Source organism: Vombatus ursinus, unplaced genomic scaffold (genome assembly GCF_900497805.2).
Source record: "Vombatus ursinus unplaced genomic scaffold, bare-nosed wombat genome assembly UNPS02014779.1, whole genome shotgun sequence".
In the NCBI taxonomy this organism is placed as follows: Eukaryota; Metazoa; Chordata; class Mammalia; order Diprotodontia; family Vombatidae; genus Vombatus; species Vombatus ursinus.
Genome location: NW_020954557.1, coordinates 29,939,819 through 29,958,751, shown reverse-complemented (window position 1 = coordinate 29,958,751; position 18,933 = coordinate 29,939,819). Strand labels below are relative to the sequence as shown.

The following is an 18,933-nucleotide window of genomic DNA, read 5'->3' as shown; positions in this document are numbered from 1 at the left end:
CTATCTATCTATCTATCTATCTATCTATCTATCTATCTATCTATCTAATCTATCTCTCTGTCTATACATATATATAATTTTTTCCCTCTCACTACCCTAATACTGACAAAGGACTCATGAGTTACAAATATCATCTTTCCCTGCAGGAATGTAAACAGTTCAACCATAATAAGTCTCTTATGATTTCTATTTCCTGTTTACCTCTACCATGTTTCACTTGAGTCTTGTATTTGAAGGTCAAATTTTCTATTCAGCTCTGGACTTTTCCTCAGGAATGCTTGAAAGTCCCCTATTTCATTGAATGACCATTTTTTCCCCTGAAGGATTATGCTCAGTTTTGTGGGTAGGTGATTCTTGGTTGTAATCCTATCTCCTTTGCCCTCTGGAATATCATATTCCATGCTCTGTGGTCCCTTAATGTAGAAGCTGCTAAATCTTTTGTTATCCTGATTGTGTTTCCACAATACTTGAATTGTTTCTTTCTGACTGCTTACAATATTTTCTTCTTGCCCTGGGAATTCTGGAATTTGGCTACAATATTCCTAGGAGTTTTCCTTTGGGGATCTCTTTCAGGAGGAGATCAGTGGATTCTTTCAATTTCTATTTTGCCCTCTGGTTCAAAAATATCAGGGCAGTTTTCCTTGATAATTTCTTGAAAGATGATGTCTAGGCTCTTTTTTTGATCATGGCCTTCAGACAGTCCAATAATTTTTAAGTTCTCTCTCCTGGATCTATTTTCCAGGTCAGTTGTTTTTCCAGTGAGATATTTCACATTTTCTTCTCTTTTTTCATTCTTTTGGATTAGTGTTACAGTGTCTTGATTTCTTAAATTGTCACTAGTTTTCAATTTCTCCATTCTAATTTTTAAGGAAGTGTTTTCTTCAGTAAGCTTTTGGACTTCCTTTTCCGTTTGACCAATTTTGCATTTTAGGGCATTCTTCTCCTCATTGGCTTTTTGGACCTCTTTTGCCATTTGGGTTAGGTTATTTTTTAAGGTATTGTTTTCTTCAGTATGTTTTTGGGTCTCCTTTAGCATCACTCTCATTTTTTCCTCTATTTCTCTTACGTGCTTCTCAAAATCATTTTGAACCTCTTCCTTAGCCTGGAACTGATTCATATTTTTCTTGGAGGCTTTGAATGCAGGAGCTTTGACTTTGTTGTCTTCTTCTGGTTGTGTGTTTTGATCTTCTTTGTCACCAAAGTAAGATAATATAGTCTGACTCTTTTTGCACTGCTTGCTCATGATCTCAGCCAATTACTTCAGTTATAAACTCTTTGTTAAGGTAAGAGTCTGCTTCCAATGTGGAGAATGCACTGTCCCAAGTTTTAGGTGTTTTGTGCAGCTATTTTCAGAGATACTTCTAGGGATCTGTAAATTTTCAGTTCTTCTAAGGTGCTATGATCAAGGGCAAGGTGTTTACTCCTTTCCTGGCCTGTGCTCTGGTCTATGAGTGACCACAAGTACTCTTTTATGTCTTGGCACTGTGAGGAGAGTTTCCTCTCTACAACCACTACAAGTTCCACCCTGCCAACACTCCTCCTTGCCCCAGGACCACCACCTAGAACTGTTACCCAGATCCAAGCCTGGGCAAAACAAGAGAGTCCTGTACCAGAAGAGAGGTCCCTGCAATCCCCCTATGATCAGCAACTTGATTCACCCTCAGTCTGTGGGCTGGAAGCTCAAGAGGCAGCTGCTGCTGCCCAAGCTCTGGGAATGGGGCTGGGACCCTGCGCTTCTCTCTCACCACCGCAGAAACAGAATTTTTCCACTGACCTTCTAAGTTGTCTTTGGCCTTCATGGGTTGAGAAGTCTGGAAACCACCACAATTGCCCACAATTCAGTCCTCTGAGGCCTGCTCCAGGCTCACTGTGGCCTGCGCACCCATGCCAAACTGATTTCCTCTCCCAGCCTGGCATGATATACCTTTCTGATCAACCATCCAAGTTGTCTTGGGCTGGAAATTTGTTTCACTCTGTCTTTTTGTGGGTTCTGCTGTTTTAAAAGTTGTTTGGAACCATTTTTATAGGTATTTGGAGGGGTTTTTCTGGACCTTTTATTCTTTAAGATGAATTTTGTTATTAAGTTTTCTAGCATTGTAAAATAATTTTTGGTAGTTTGATTGGTATGAAACCAAATAAGTGAATTAATTTAGGTAGAATTTTCATTTTTATTGTATTAGTGAAGTCTATCCATGAGCAAGTGATATTTTTCCAATTTTTTAGGTGTGACTTTATTTGAGTGAAAAGTGTTTTGCAATTTTGTTGAAATAGCTCCTTGGTTCATCTAGGAAGTAGATCCCCAAATATTTCATATTGTCAATAGTTTGTTTTTTATTTAATGGAATTTTGCTTTCTATCTCTTGCTGCTGGGCTTTGTTAATAATATATAGAAATGGTGATGATTTGTGGGGTTTTTTATATACTGAAACTTTGCTAAAGTTTTTAATTATTTCAGGTAGTTTTTTAGTTGCTTCTCTAGGATTCGCTAAGTATACCATTGTATGGTCTATAAAGAGTGATAGCTTTGTTTCTTCATTGCATATTCTAATTCCTTCAATATATTTTTCTTCTCTTAATGCTAAAGCTAAAATTTCTAGTACAGTTCTGAATAACAGTGGTGATAATGGTCATCCTAGTTTCACCCCTGATTTTATTGGGAATGCTTCTTACTTATTACCATTACAAATAATGCTTGTTGATGGTTTTAGATAGATGCTACTTATCATTTTGTGGAAAACTCCATTTATTCCTATGTTATCTAGTGTTTTTTAACAGGAATGGGTGCTGTATTTTGTTAAAAGTTTTCTCTGCATCCATTGAGATAACCATATGATTTCTGTTAATTTTGTTATTGACATGGTCAATTATGCTGGTAGGTTTCCTAATATTGAACAAGCCCTCGATTCCTGGTATAAATCCTATCTGGTCATTGTGTATTATTCTCATGATAAGTTGCTGTAATCTTTTTGCTAATATTTTATTTAAAATTTTTGCATCTATATCCATCAGAGAAATAGGTATATAATTTTCTTTGTCTGTTTTGCCTCTTCCTATTCTAGGTATAAGCACTCTATTTGTATCATAAAAAAATGGTAAGACTCCTTCTTCACCTATTATTCCAAATAGTTTATACTGTAGTGAAATTAATTGTTATTTAAATATTTGGTAGAATTCACTTTGGAATTCATCTGGCCCTAGAGATTTTTTTCTTAGGGACTTCATTGATGGCTTCTTCAATTTATTTATTTCTTTTTTTGATTTGGTGTCATTTGAGTATTTTATTTTTTTTTTCTGTTAACCTGGGCAATTTATATTTCACTTGGATTGTCAGATTTATTGGCATACAGTTGGGCAAAATACCTCTTAATTATTGTTTTAATTTATTTTTCATTAGTGGTGAATTCACCCTTTTCATTTTTGATATTGGTAATTCAGTTTTCTGCTTTTTTTAACTAAATAAACCAAAGATTCATCTATATTATTGGTTTGTTCATAAAACTAGCTCCTAGTTTCATTCATTAGTTTAATGGTTTTCTCAATTTCAATCTTCTTAATCTCTTTTTTGATTTTCAGAATTTCTAATTTGATATTTAATTGAAAATTTTAAAGTTTTTTTTAGCTTTTGAAGTTGCATGCCCAATTCATTGACCTCTTTCTCTATTTTATTCGTGTAAGTATTCAGTTATAAAACCTCTCCTAAGATCTGCTTTCACTGCATCCCATAAGTTTTGTTATGCTGTCTTATCATTGTCATTCTGTTTGATGAGTTATTGATTATTTATATGATTTATTGCTTGACCCACTCATGCTTTAGGATTAGATTATTTAGTTTCCAATTAATTTTTAGTTTATCTTTCCATGGCCCTTTATTACATGCAATTTTTATTGTATCATCAGTTGAAAAGGATGCATTTAATATTTCTGCTTTTCTGTATTGGGTTGTGAGGTTTTTATGCCCTAGTACATGGTCAATTTTTGTGTAGGTGTCATGTACCACTGAGAAAAAGGTATATTCCTTTCTATCTCCATTCAATTTTCTCCAGAGGTCTACCATATCTAACTTTTTTCTAAAATTCTATTCAACCTCAACTTCTTTCTATTGTGTGGTTAGATTTATCTAGTTCTGAGAGGGGAAGTTGAGGTCACCCACTAGTATGGTTTTGCTGTATATTTCTTCTTATAACTTACTTAACTTCTCCTCCAAGAATTTTGATGCTATTCTACTTGGTGCATATGTTTAATACTGATATGACTTCATTAATATGGTTCATTTTAGCAATATGTAGTCTCCTTTCTTTTCTCTTTTAATTAGATCTATTTTTGCTTTTGTTTTGTCTGAGATCAGGATTGCTACCCTTGCTTTTCTTTACTTCAGCTGAAGCATAATATATTCTGCTCCAGCTTTTGACTCTTACTCTGTGTGTATCTCTCTGTTTCAAACATGTTTCTTGTAAACAATATATTGTAGGATTATGGATTTTTAATCCACTCTGCTATCCACTTTTCTTTTATGAGAGAGTTCATCCCATTCATATTCACAGTTATGATTTCTGATTGTCTTTCTCTCCATCCTATTTTACCCACTTTTACTTTTCTTTCTCCTTTCAACCTCTCTCTCCTCACCAGTTTTCTTTCTGACCACTGTCTCCCTCAATGTTCCCTGCCTTCTATAACCCCACCTCCATTTTCTTTCCCCTTTCTCTCCCTACTTACATATAGAGTAAGATAGATTTCTATAACCAACTGAATATATATGTTATTATCTCTTTGAGCCAAATCTAATGAGAATAAGATTCAAACAATGGTCACCTCCTTCCTTTCTTTCCTTCTACTGTAATAGATCTTTGTGCTTCTTCATGTAATGTAATTTACCCTATTCTGCCTCCCCTTTTCTCTTCTCCTAGTCCAATCCTTTGTTCACCCCTTAATTATTTTTTATCCTCATATCAAAGTCAATTTGTGCCCACACCCCCTATACCCCTTTAAATGACATAATAAAGATATAGTTCTCAAGAGTTATAAGTATCATCTTCCTGTGTAGGAATGTAAACAGTTTAACCATATTCAACATTTTTTTCCTTTCATTCCTACCTTTTTATGTTTCTCTTGAGTTTTGTATTTGAAGATCGAATTTTTCTGTTTAGCTCTGTTTTTTTTAATCAGTAATGATTGTAAGTCACCTATTTCATTTAATGCCCATCTTTTCTCCTGAAAGATTATGCTCAATTTTGCTGGGTTGTTTATTCTTGGTTGTAATCCAATCTCCTTTGCCTTCTGGAATATAATACTCCAAGCCCTCTAATCCTTTAGTGTAAAAGCTGCTAAGTCCCACATAATACTGACTTTGGTTCCATAATATTTAAATTGTTTCTTCCTCACTACTTACAGTATTTTCTCCTTGACCTTATGGTTCTGAAATTTGGCTATGATATTCCTTGGAGTTTTCATTTTGGCATCTCTTTCAGGAGGTGATCAGTGGGTTCTTTCAATGAATATTTTCCTCTCTGGTTCTAGGATAACAGGGAAGTTTTTTGTTTGTTTGTTTGCTTGTTTTTTGATAATTTCTTGAAAGATGCTGTGCAAGCTCTTTTTAATCATTCCTTTCTGGTAGTCCAATTATTCTTAAATTATCTCTCCAGGATCTATTTTCCAGGTCAGTTGTTTTTCTAATGAGATATTTTACATTTTCTTCTATTTTTTTTCCACTCTTTCAATTTTATTTGATTGATCTTGGTGTCTCATAGAGTCATTAGCTTCCACTTGCCCCATTCTAATTTTTAAAGAAATATTTTCTTTAGTTAGCTTTTGTACCTACTTTTCCATGTGGCTAATTCTACTTTTTAAGGAGTTGGTTTCTTCAGGGTTTTTTTTTTTTTCCATTTGGCAAGTGAATTTTTTAAGGAATTGTTTTCTTCAGGCAATTTGTGTCCTTCCTTTTCCAAACTGTTGATTTTCTCTCACTTTTCTTAATTTTCTCATTTCTTTTTGTAATTTTTCTTCTACCTCTTTCATTTGATTTTTAAAATCCTTCTTTGGCTCTTTCAAGAAGGCCTTTTGGACTTGAGACCAATTCATATTACCCTTCGAGGTTTCTCATGTAGGTAAATTAGAATATTGTCCTCTTCTGAGTTTGCATTTGGATCTTCTCTGTCATCATAGCAACTTTCTATGGTCAATGTTCATTTTTGCTTTTTGATACTTTTTTTTTGTTTATTTCATGTCTTTTAATGTTGAGCTCTTCTTTTGGAGCTTACCTGGTGCTTATCTGTGGTCATAATGATGGTTTCTGGCATGTGCTGAGGCCAGGTGGGGTTTTTTTGCCTTTCCACATGCCTACACTTAAGCACATGGAGGCCTGGCCTCCATGTTTTAAACTCTATGTTAAGGTAAAAGTCTACTTCCAATGTGAAGAGTGTACTATTCCAAGCTTCGGGGGTTTGTACAGCTGTTTTCAGAGCTACTTCTAGGGATCTGAAAATTTTCAGTTCTTCCAAGGTGGTGTGATAAATAGCGAGGTGTTTCCTCTCCACTGCCACAACAAGCTCCACCATGCCAGCACTCCTTCTTGCCCAAGGACCACTCCTCAGAACTTTGACCCAGATCCAAGCATGGGCAAAGCAAGAGACTCCTGCTTCAGCACTGGCAAAAATATCCTTGCAATCCCCTGCTGATCAGCCACTTGATTCTCCCTCAGTCTTTGGGCTGGAAGCTTGGGAAACAGCCTCAGCCCTGGGCTGCACTTGAGACTTGCAGCTGAGACCTAGCTCCTCTCTCACAGTAGTTACAGACTTTTCCCACTGACGTTCTAAGTTGTTTTTGGCGTTCCTGGGTTGAGAAGTCTGGAAACTGCCACAGCTGCCCATGATTAAGTCCTCTGAGGCCTGCTCCAGGTTCCCTGTGGCCTGCGCACCCACGCCAAACTGAGCTCCTCTCTCTGCCTGGCGTGATATACCTTTCTGATCAAACATCCAGGTTGTCTTTGACTGGAAATTTGTTTCACTCTGTCTTTTTGTGGGTTCTGCTGCTTTAGAATTTGTTTAGAGCCATGTTTATAGGTATTTGGAGGGGTTTGGGGGGAGAGCTCAAACAAGTCACTGCTTTCCCTCCACCATCTTGTCTCCACCCCCATGAAAATACTTTCTAAAAGGCATTAAAATTTTGCAATCTAAAATTAAATGTATTTGAAAAATGTTCTGAAAATCATGTAAAACATATACATCGAAATGGCTATAAGCATCACAAAATTAGGAATGGGAATCACTCCACTAAACACTATAAAAACTTATCTGAGTTCTAAATAACTTTGTAAAGTCTGCATAAAGGAGTAAGAGATATACTAATACTCAAATTGATATGGTATTTCATCACTTTGGAAATTTCCTCCAGTGATGTACATTAATCAAACAAGTTCAACTTGAGTGTCTCTCATTCTTATTCTCCCATCATTTCAACATAGGGTTTGGAGGGCCTACCCAACATCCTGGAGAACTGTTTCCTATTCTGTGGAAATGATAAGAATACTAACGGGAGATCCCATCTACCTATTCTTTTACCTTATTTTTGCTACATTATCTGCACTTTTTTTTTTCAGTCATATGTCTATCCTACTTCACTCTAGCACTTTTTATTTATAATAAAATCCACTATGTGCTTCTTTATCACCATTTAAAGTTTTGAATTTCAGCACTTCAGAGATTATAGTGATGCATTTCTCATAGTAAAACAATATTAGGGGAATGGTATCGAGGTTAAAGGTGGAACTTTGTTTTATAGAGTAACATGAAGAATTGTTTTTGTTTGGTTTTGTTTAATTGATTTGTTTTGTTTTTACATGACAACCATCTACAGATTATTCCTAGTTTATGAGAGGTATTGAACCTAAGTCAAATAGTTATGTAAAATTAGTACTAAAATAACTTCATCTGATAGTGTTATAATATTTCACATCTGTAGCACTCTTTTCACCTCCCTACTATATAATATATAACATAATGTAATATTATATATACATGCATGTGTATAGATGCACACAGAGATATCTGACCCCTCATCCTTTGAGAAAAAAGAAAAGGAAAGGAAAAACATTATTACTTAAAACACATATATATTGTTAAGCAAAACTAATAACTCAATGGTTATATTCCAAAACATGTATGTAGCATTCTGCATCCTATATCAATCACTTCTCTGTCATGGTTAGCATATTTTATCATCATTCCTCTGGAATCACAGATAGTCATTATATTTATCATAGTTCTTATACCTTTTGAAGTTGTTTATTTTTGTATATTGTTGTTTCATTGTTGTTGTTGAGTCCTCCAGTCATGTCAAATTCTTCATGACCCCACACATCATACTGTCCAAGGGGTTTTCTGAGCAAAAATACTGGAATGATTTACCATTTCCTTCTCCAGTGGATAAAGGAAAACAGTTTAAGTAATATTCCCAGGGTTACCCAGCTAGGAAGTGCCTGAGGCTGAATTTGAACTCAGGTCTTCCAAACTCTAGGCACAATGCTATATCCACTGAGTCACCTAGCTGCCTCAGTAGTAGTATTATTGTATAAATTTGCTCCTTAGTTCTGCTCATTTCATTTTTCATTAATTTGTAAAAGCCCTCAAAATTGTTTGTCTTTATAATAATGATATTATAGTAAAAATTGTTCTTCTGGTTCTGCTAACTTTACTCTGTATTGGTTCATACACATCTTTCCACACATTTTGGAAATTTTCCACTTCATCTTTTCTTACAGCACCATACTACATCACATTTATCTAATACAATTTATTCAACCCCTAATTTTTGTTTGTTTGTTTGTTTTGTTTATTTTTTTGCCATCACAACTTCAAAGGCAATATGGCCTGTTTTTCAGTCTTGTCCAATTCTTTGTGATCCCATTTGGAGCTTTCTGGGCAAATATACTGGAATGGTTTGTTATTTCCTCCTCCAGCTCATTTATAGATGAGGGAATTGAGGCAAACAGGGGTAAGTGACTGGCGTAGAGTCATGCAACTAGTAAGTGTCTGGAGTCAGATTTGAACTCAGGAAGAAGACTCTTTCTGATTCCATGCCCAGCATTCTGTCCACTGCACTACCTAGCTGTTGCAATACAATCTGCTTTTGTCCAATTCAATTATGCAATTTGGAGCCAGTTTGCTGTACATTGTACATGTGGTTAGTTTCATTGTCTATGGTAACCCAAAAGGATTCACAGAAATAAGTTCAAAAAATGGAACTATTTACTGATTTGCACTGGTCTTGTTATTTTGTGAACAATTAGTTTCTTATTTCTTCACATTTAATTCACTTTGGCTTGATCTCAAACAATTGGGGTAATATCTCCTTTGAGTTTAAAATAACATTTGCCTGATACAACCAGTCTGTAGTTATTTTTTGACAACATCCTAACACAAGTAAGAAAAGATTTTATTTTTGTATGGTCCATTCCATTACTGTTATTAAAATGAGTGATTGGCAAAGCTCAAAATATTTAGGGGTTAAGTTATCAATTGTGAATGCTTCCCTGAAGCTTACTGGGATGTGTTTAGTATTGAAGCTGGCTAAAAATCTTGCAAACACAGACTTCCTCATGAGATTTCCAGCAAATATAGTTCATGCTTGCCAGAGAGTTTATAAGAATAGATTTCCTTGCTGTATTTGGTTTACAGAGAAAGTCTAGAGAGGTGGGAAAATATTTTAAAACAAATTGAATTAACAGTTTTGAATATTTTTAGGAAATGAAAAGATTTTCTTCAAGCTGTAGGTAAAGACAGTTTGATTTTCCTTTTATCTCATGTGATAACCCTTTCCAAAAAATATATGATGACATTAGGTTCAAAATAAGCAATATCCATGGGGAAACATAATTATTTTCAGTTCAGACAGTCATGCTAAATGAGGGAAGTGGGCAGAATAAACAAAATTCAAGCTATGTTTACAATGTTGAAAATAATTGATTATTCACCCAAGTTGCATATGTATTTTCCACATATTTAATAAATGTTTGTTGACAGGATTAGAGAAAAATCTGGCCTCAGAGATAGTAAAACCTGAGTTCAAGTCTAACCATCAACCCACACTGGTTATGACACCCTCACTAAGCCTATCATTTAATTTCTCATTGCCCCAGAAAGCTTTCCAATACTGTGATTTGCATACAATTACGGATCTACATAGTGTGAGTTCCTTCACTGCATTGTACCCTATACAAAGCAAACCACAGACCCAGAACAACAAGTTTAGGACAACTAGATTTCAAGAATTTATGGGAAAAGCCAAAATATTAAAAAAGAGCTTTTTTGATTATATGTTTTCTTTGTTCTGTTAGTTTCATACTTTATGTTATCTACTGACCCTCATTGATCCCAGAATCTGTCCAAACTTATATCAGATTCAGGTAGATTAGGGAAAAGGCAAAGAACAGCTGAGGATTGGTTTGTTTTGTTTTTTTTTTACCGTATTTATGATGCTTCAATATTTAAGGATTACTCATTGCTATGTAGTAACTAGATAGTGACAAAATGTCTAAGCCTCAGTTTCCTTATCTGCAAAATTGGGAAAACAATATTCACACAATCTGCTTTACAGGGTTGTTTTGAGGAAATTGCTCTGTAAACTGCAAAATACTATAAAAAAGTGAGGCATTATGATGGCACATAAGTGCTCAATAAATATTGGATTAATGAATGAAGTGAACAAATGAATAACTGAAAAATGATGGAGTGTGCTTTCCTACAACAAAGTGCCTGTAGGTTAATGAATCAAATCCTAACAAAACCATATAATACATTCTTATTGAGGAATTTGTGAGTAAATCAAGACTACTAGAGTGCCTTACTGAAAACACCCAAATATGCAGATTGTAGAATGTAAATATCACCCTGTGGGAAAGAAATATGTCATTGGGTCTTGCTGTACTAAAATTTGCATATTGACATACTTCATAATTATATTCCAACTTATAAATAAAAAGTATGTAGGAAATTGAAGAAGAATAAAGGCAGACATAAAATGGAAATTTTATTCACTTTGTCAACTCCCCTCTTTGTTACTTTTTTTTTTCTTCTTTCTGGGGAAAACTAATCTCCACATAAAATATACAAAGAAAAAAATAACCTATTTGCTAATTGACAGTACTTTTATTCATACATGTTTCACCCTGACTCATTACACATCATCAGCATGGTCCTGCACTACATATTAAAATAAGAAATGCCTACATAAATAAAATCAGATTTATTCCCTCACTTTACAGCAGTGATTGCCATGCCTTGTGTTTTCATTATACACACATATACATACACATGCATACATACACATGCATATATACAAACAAATCCTATGTCTTTCAAAATCCCAGTTTCCTTCTATCTACATGAAAGAATCACAACTGTTACATACAAATTATTATAAAAATTTGAGGACTAATATGCATTGTGGTTTAGCTAGTCTGTTGAAAATAAAATACCCTTATACTTTTAACTTCTTGGTCTGAAGCATAAAATATTAAAAATTTCCGATCCTTTTTTTTGCGTGTCTTTGTTTTTAACAGCAAGATTAGGAAAGATCTTTATTTTCAATATTTTACACTGAGTTGTACTGGAACCAGCTTGAGAGAGTTGATTGTTATATTTTCAATCTGAGCATTTACATATCTGAAATAGGCAAAGATTAAAAATCAGGGCTAGAGTCATTGTTTCGTTGACTGCATATTTCAGAAAATAAAGGAAAATATGTAAACAATGCAGATGAAACTTAAAATTGTATCCCGAGTTTTTGGAGAGCCATTGTTAAAATTTTACCAGCACATACCTCTGTTTATAGATCATTAGCAATTTCTGTTTTGCCCATTTGTAAAACAGGGGTTATCACAATTCCCTGCTTGATAGTGATTGTAGAAACATAAATGAATCAATACTTCAATAATTTTGGAATTTTTTTTAATGTGGTATCTCCCTCCATCAATGTATAATCCATCAGAAACTTAGAAAAACCTTAGTTGGTTAGGCTCATAGATAATCAATGACTTGATCATGGTCACACAGCTGATAAATTCCAGAGGCTGAGAGGCTAACGCAGGACTTCTTTTAACCAATTGAAAGACTATAGCTCCTATACCATATTGCTTTTCAGAAATACAGATTTTAAAAGACAGGAATATCTATAGATATATTAAAAAAATTACATGTGAGCAGCATGCCATTTCTTAATATCTAAAAAGTGTCATGCAGACACATTTTAAAGGAAAAAAGTAGAGTAATATTTAACATTTTTAGTATTCAGTATATTATATTTAGTAATGTTAATATTTAGTAATTTTAGAGTAATATTTTAAAAAGACAAACATGAAAAATATTTAGAGAGGGAAATCCTTTGCAAGTTTTTTTTCTAATTAATATAATCAATATAAGTATTACAACTAAATCATAACATTAATCTTTTACTGTACACAATTACATTGTGGAAGGTATGAGTTGAATCATACACAAATCATGTTTTATTGGATTTCCTTAATGTATTTTATAATTTTGCTGCTATAGAAAATAAATTTTACCAGTTCCCATTTTTTGCATTCAAAATTTGGTACTCCTATTGGGGAATGGCTTCAAAAAAGATGTGGTACATAAAAATATTGGAACATTGTTATGCTGTTAAGAATTGATAATATGATGAATACTTAGAATCATGAAGAAACATATTTGAATTGATTCAAAGTGAAATAAGGAGAAGCAGAAAAAAAATATACTCAATGATGACAATGATGTAAATAGAACATGATAATAACACAATCAAAACAATACTGTATAACTACAATGACATTGCTTAGCCACAAGGAAGGATTATAAGAAGGTCACACTCCACCCCATCATTTTGGAAGAGTTATAGGACTCTTGGTTTTGAACATTGCCTACAAGGTCAGACTTATTTCATATGTTTTCATTCTTCTGAACTGTTTTCTTTTTCTTTTCATTTTTTTATTCTTTACTATAAGGGATTGTTTCTGGGAGGTGGAGAGTAGTACATTGGAACATACAAAAGACATTAATACAAATTTATTGAAAAAATGAACATAGTTAATTTCTTTCTCCTGAGATAAATGGCAATTAAACAAGATTTTACTGTAGATTTTCAACAAACATCTAATATATGCTAGGTATCCTACAAATCTACTACTGACTAGCTTCAGAAAAGGAGTCAAATAGGAAACAAACTGATATTGAAATTGTATTCAAATGTCTAATCAAGCACTGTTGTAAACCTTAGTTCATGAAGGCTATCCAATAGAAAACATCTCTGGTAGATCCTTCAAAGCTGGAAGGAATTTGAACATAGACTGAGTAGTATACTTCAATTCTCTTGTCTGAGAACCAGTCTACTTCTAATCAAAAAATCTTCAACAACAGAACGATAGCTAATAATTGTTTTTGAGCATTGTAATTTGTACTCTGAAATCATTAAAGACTTAATAGGTCCTAATTATATTCAGGGAATCATACATATTTTTTTCAAAGTTATTAACGAAAGACTTCTAAAAATAGCATAAACTGGGGGGGGAGCCAAGATGGAGGAAGGAAAGCAGTGACTTACTTGAGCTTTCCCCCAAACCCCTCCAAATACTTATAAAAATGACTCTAAACAAATTCTAAAGCAGCAGAACCCACAAAAACACAGAGTAAAACAAATTTCTAGCCAAAGATAGCCTGGATGGTTGATCAGAAAGGAATATCATGCCGGACAGAGAGAGGAGCGCTGTGTGGCTTGGGCACACAGGCCACAGTGACCCTGAAGCAGGCCTCAGAGGACTGAATCACGGCAACTGTGGTGATTTCCATACTTCTCAACCCACAAACATCAAAGACAACTTAGAAGGTCTGTGGGAAAAATCTGTGACTGCGTGAGAGAGAGGAGCTAGGTTTCAGCCACAAGTCATGAGCACAGACCAGGGATGCATCCTGAGCTTCCATCCCACAGACTGGGGGGGAATCGAGTGGCTGATCAGAGGGGGATTGCAGGGATCTCTTTATGAGAGCTGAGGCAGGAATCTCTTGCTTTACCAGTGCTTGGATCTGGGTCACAGTTCTGAGGAGCCTCCTTCTGGAGCAAGAAGGAGTGCTGGCATGGTGGAGCTTGTTGTGGCAGTGGAGAGAAAACACCTCACCCCTTATCATATCACCTTGGAAGAACTGAAAATTTACAGGTCCCTAGAAGTAGCTCTGAAAACAGCGGTACAAACTCCCGAAGCTTGGGACAGTACATTCTCCGTAATGGAAGCAGACTTTTACCTTAACAAAGAGTGTAAAACTCAAGGAATTGGTTGGGATCATAAGCAAGCAGCACATAAAAGAGTCAGACTATATTAGCTTACTTTGGTGACAAAGAAGATCAAAACATACAAACAGAAGAAGACAACAAAGTCAAAGCTCCTACATCCAAAGCTTCAAGAAAAATATGAATCAGTTGCAGGCCTTGGAAGAGCTCAAAAGGGATTTTGAGAAGCAAGTAAGAGAAGTAGAGGAAAAACTCAGAGTGATGCAAGAAAGTCATGAAAAACAAGTCAACAGCTTGCTAAAGGAGACCCAAAAAAATTCTGAAGAAAATAACACCTTAAAAAATAGCCTAACCCAAATGGCAAAAGACGTCCAAAAAGCCAAGGAGGAGAAGAATGCCCTAAAAAGCAAAATTGGACAAATGGAAAAGGAAGTTCAAAAGATTACTGAAGAAAATACTTCCTTAAAAATTAGAATAGAGCAATTGGAAGCTAGTGACTTTATGATAAATCAAGACACTGTAAAACAAATCCAAAAGAACGAAAAATTAGAAAACAATGTGAAATATCTCATTGGAAAAACAACTGACCTGGAAAACAGATCCAGGAGAGAGAATTTAAAAATGATTGGACTATCTGAAAGCCATGATCAAAAAAAGAGGCTAGACATCTTCTGTCAAGAAATTATCCAGGAAAACTGCCCATATATTTTATAACCAGAGGGCAAAATAGAAATTGAAAGAATTCACCTATATCCTCCTGAAAGAGATCCCCAAAGGAAAACTCCTAGGAACATTGTAGCCAAATTCCAGAGTTCCCAGGTCAAGGAGAAAATATTACAAGCAGCCAGAAAGAAACAATTCAAGTATTGTGGAAACACAATCAGGATAACACAAGATTTAGCAGCTTCTACATTAAGGGACTGCAGGGCATGGAATATAATATTCTGGAGGGCAAAGGATATAGGATTGCAAGCAAGAATCACCTACCCAGAAAAACTGAGTACAATCAAGCCAGGGAAAAAAATGGTCATTCAGTGAAATAGAGGACTTTCAATCATTCTTGATGAAAAGACCAGAGCTGAATAGAAAATTTGACTTTCCAATACAAAACTCAAGTGGAACATGAAGAGTAAACAGGAAAGAGAAATCATAAGAGACTTATTTAGGTTGAACTGTTTACATTCCTACATGGAAAGATGATATTTGTAACTCATGAGACCTTTGTCAGTACTAAGGTAGTTGGAAGGGAAAAAAATTATATGTATGTATATATAGACAGATAGATAGATAGAGGGCACAGGGTGAGTTGAAGATGAAGGGGTCATATCCGGAGAATAAAATTAAGGGGTGAGAGAGGATTATACCAGTGGAAGGACAAAGGGAGAGGTATAATGGGGTAAATTATCTCACAAAAAAAACCTCAAAAAAAAAAGACTCTTACAGTGGAGGGGAAATGGGGGAAGGTGATAGGGAATGAGTGAATCTTATTTTCGTAGGATTTCACTTAAGGAGGGAATAACATACACATTCAATTGGGTATGGAAATCTGTCTTACCCTACAGGAAAATAAGGGGGGAAGGGACAAGAGAGTAGGGGGATGATAGAGAGGAGGGCATGTTGGGAAAGGGGTTAATCAGAAGCAAATACTTCTGAGGAGGGACAGGGTCAAAAGAAAGAATAGAATAAATTGGGGGGGATAGCATTCATGGAAATAGAGTCAGTTTTTCACAGCATGTCTATTATGGAAGTGTTTTGCACAACTGCATATGTATAACCTATATTGAGTTGCTTGCTTTTTCAATGAGGGTGGGTTGGGAGGGAGTAAAGTAGAAAATTTGGAACCCAAAGTTTTAAAAACACATATTTAAAAAAAAGTTTTCACATGCAACTTGGAAATAAGAAATACAGGAAATGGGGTACAGAAGTCTATCCTGCCATACAGGAAAATAGAAGGGGAAAAGAATAAGGGATTGGGGATAGAGATGGAAGGAAAGGCAGACTAGGGGAAGGGGTATTCAGAATGCATGCCATCTTGGGGTGGGGGAAGGGGTGAGATGGGGTGAAAATTTGGAACTCAAAATCTTGTGAAGTAAATGTTGAAAACTAAAAATAAATAAATTTATTAATAATAAAAAATAGCATAAATGTTGTTTTCAATCAGCTTGCCATCTAGAATCAGAAAGTTTATTTGTTTTCATGTAATTATGACCTGAATGATGAAACCATGTATATTTTAAAGTATATAAGAAACAGATCAGAAGAGTTTTTTAGTTCTAGGTTAGTTTAGACAGTTGAGAGAAAGGAAATAAATGTAACTGTTCAATGGAGTTAATAAAAGTAAATCAATATGAGAGGGATCTCTGAGAAATGAACATTAAGTTTAAAGGAAGACTTGGAGATAATATGTAGTCAAAACATAGCAGGACCACAGTGGTAAAGGAGAAAGACTTAATACAATTCAGTTTAATTTGATAACTATTCATTAAGTACCTACCACATACTAACCTTCATGCTAAGGACTAAGAATACATGAATGAAACAACACTTTCTGCTGCAAAGGAGGTTGTAAACCATTCTACTGGGGAATACAAATAAGCAGAGAAGTTAATAGTAAGATAATTTTAACTAGCAGAATTAGACAGGTTTCATATGGTGGGTAGCAACTAAAAGATCAAAATGCAGTATTTTTTTGAAAAACAGATCATTCAAAATTAGTGTTTTAGGCTTGGAATAATAAACTCAACAAGCAATACATTGAACCATGAAATTAAAAAAAATTATCTCAAAAGTGATATAGAAAAAAACATTATATGAAGTCATCCAAACAAAGGAAAGTTATGGCAATAATGTGCTTCTTCTCACTGTTATTCTTCAGTCAACCCATTTTCTCATCAACAAGGGTTGATGTCATAGACAGAAATTCTATCCACATCTCCTCTTCCTGTGTAAGTCTTGTCTATGTCTTCCCATAAATCATAAATAGAAAATCTACACACTTTCCTTAGGGCTTTCCTTCAGATGCTAACAATTTCCTTGGCACCAGTAGTTCACCTGGAAAATCCTTAGTCTAGCTACATTCTCAGATCACACCTTTTGCAGATCTGTCAGTAGTTCCTGGATGATATATTATATTTCTTTCTTGCCATTTGTGTAAAGGAACAAATTTTCAAAATGCAGCATAGGCTGCTCTCATTCTGTGAACAAATATTTATGCATTTACTCTATGCCAGTCAATGTGTCAGGAAATGGGCGTAATAAAACAAAATGAGTTTGTACCTTCAAGGAGATTGCATTCTATTGATCAGAAACAAAATGTCATTAGAGTTTTTTCTTTTTAAATATTTTATTTTTCCAATTAGATATAAACACAATTTTTAACATTCATTTTTAAAAAATTTAAATGCCAAGTTCTCTCCCAGTCTCTCTTCTCATGCCCCTTAATTTCATATAGATATACACATGAAGTCATGGAAAGAATATTTTGATATTAGTCAGGTTGTGAAAATACATAACAATAAAAAAAAGAATTTTTTTAAAAGTATGCTTCAGTCTGCATTTTGACTTCATCAGTTCTTTCTATGGAGGTGGTTAGCAATTTTCATCATGAGTCTTTTGGGACTGTTTTAGGTTATTGTATTGCTGAGACCAGCTAAGTCATTCACGGTTGCTCATTGTATAATATTACTATTACTGTGTGCAGTGTTCTCCTAGTTCTGCTCATTTCACTGACCATCAGCTCATGTAAGTCTACCTAGGTTTTTTCTGAAATCAACCTGCTCATCATTTCTTACCTTTTTATTTTATTTTATTTTTTAATTAATAAATTTATTTATTTTTAGTTTGCAACATTTACTTCCACAAGATTTTGAGTTCCAAATTTTCACTCCATCTTGCCCCTCCCCCTGACCCAAGATGGCATGCATTCTAAACACCCCTTCCCCTTGTCTGCCTTCCCTTCTATTTCTTCCCCCCTTCTCTTATCCCCTTCCCCTTCTATTTTCCTGTAGGGCAGGATAGGTTTCTGTAAATAATTTCCTATATTTCTTATGTCCCAGTTGCATGCAAAAACATTTTTTTAATATGTGTTTTTAAAACTTTGGGTTCCAAATTTTCTCCCTTCCTCCCTCCCGACCCACACTCATTGAAAAGGCAAGCAACTCAATATAGGCTATACATGTGCAGTTATGCAAAACACTTCCATAGTAGACATGCAGTGAAAAACTAACTCCATTTCCCTTAATCCTATCCCCCCACCCCTTTTATTCTATTCTTTTTTTTGACCCTGTCCCTCCTCAGAAGTATTTGCTTCTGATTACCCCCTTTCCCAGTCTGCCCTCCTCTCTGTCATCCCACTACTCTCTTGTCCGCTTCCCCCACCCCTATTTTTCTGTAGGGTAAGACAGATTTCCATACCCAATTGAGTATGTATGTTATTCCCTCCTTAAGTGAAATCTTATGAGAATAAGATTCACTCATTCCCTATCACCTTCCCCCATTTCCCCTCCACTGTAAGAGCCTTTTCTTTTCTGTTTTTTTGCTAAATAACTTACCCTGTTATGCCTCTTCCTTTCTCCTTCTTCTAGTATAATCCTCTCTCACCCCTTAATTTTATTCTCCAGATATGACCCCTTCATCTTCAACTCACCCTGTGCCCTCTATCTATCT

At 34.9% G+C, this 18,933-nt stretch overlaps 1 pseudogene; it reads left to right on the top strand.

Moving 5' to 3' along the window:
• Positions 1 to 18,933, top strand: part of LOC114045852 — a 75,030-nt pseudogene that overhangs the window by 6,797 nt on the left and 49,300 nt on the right.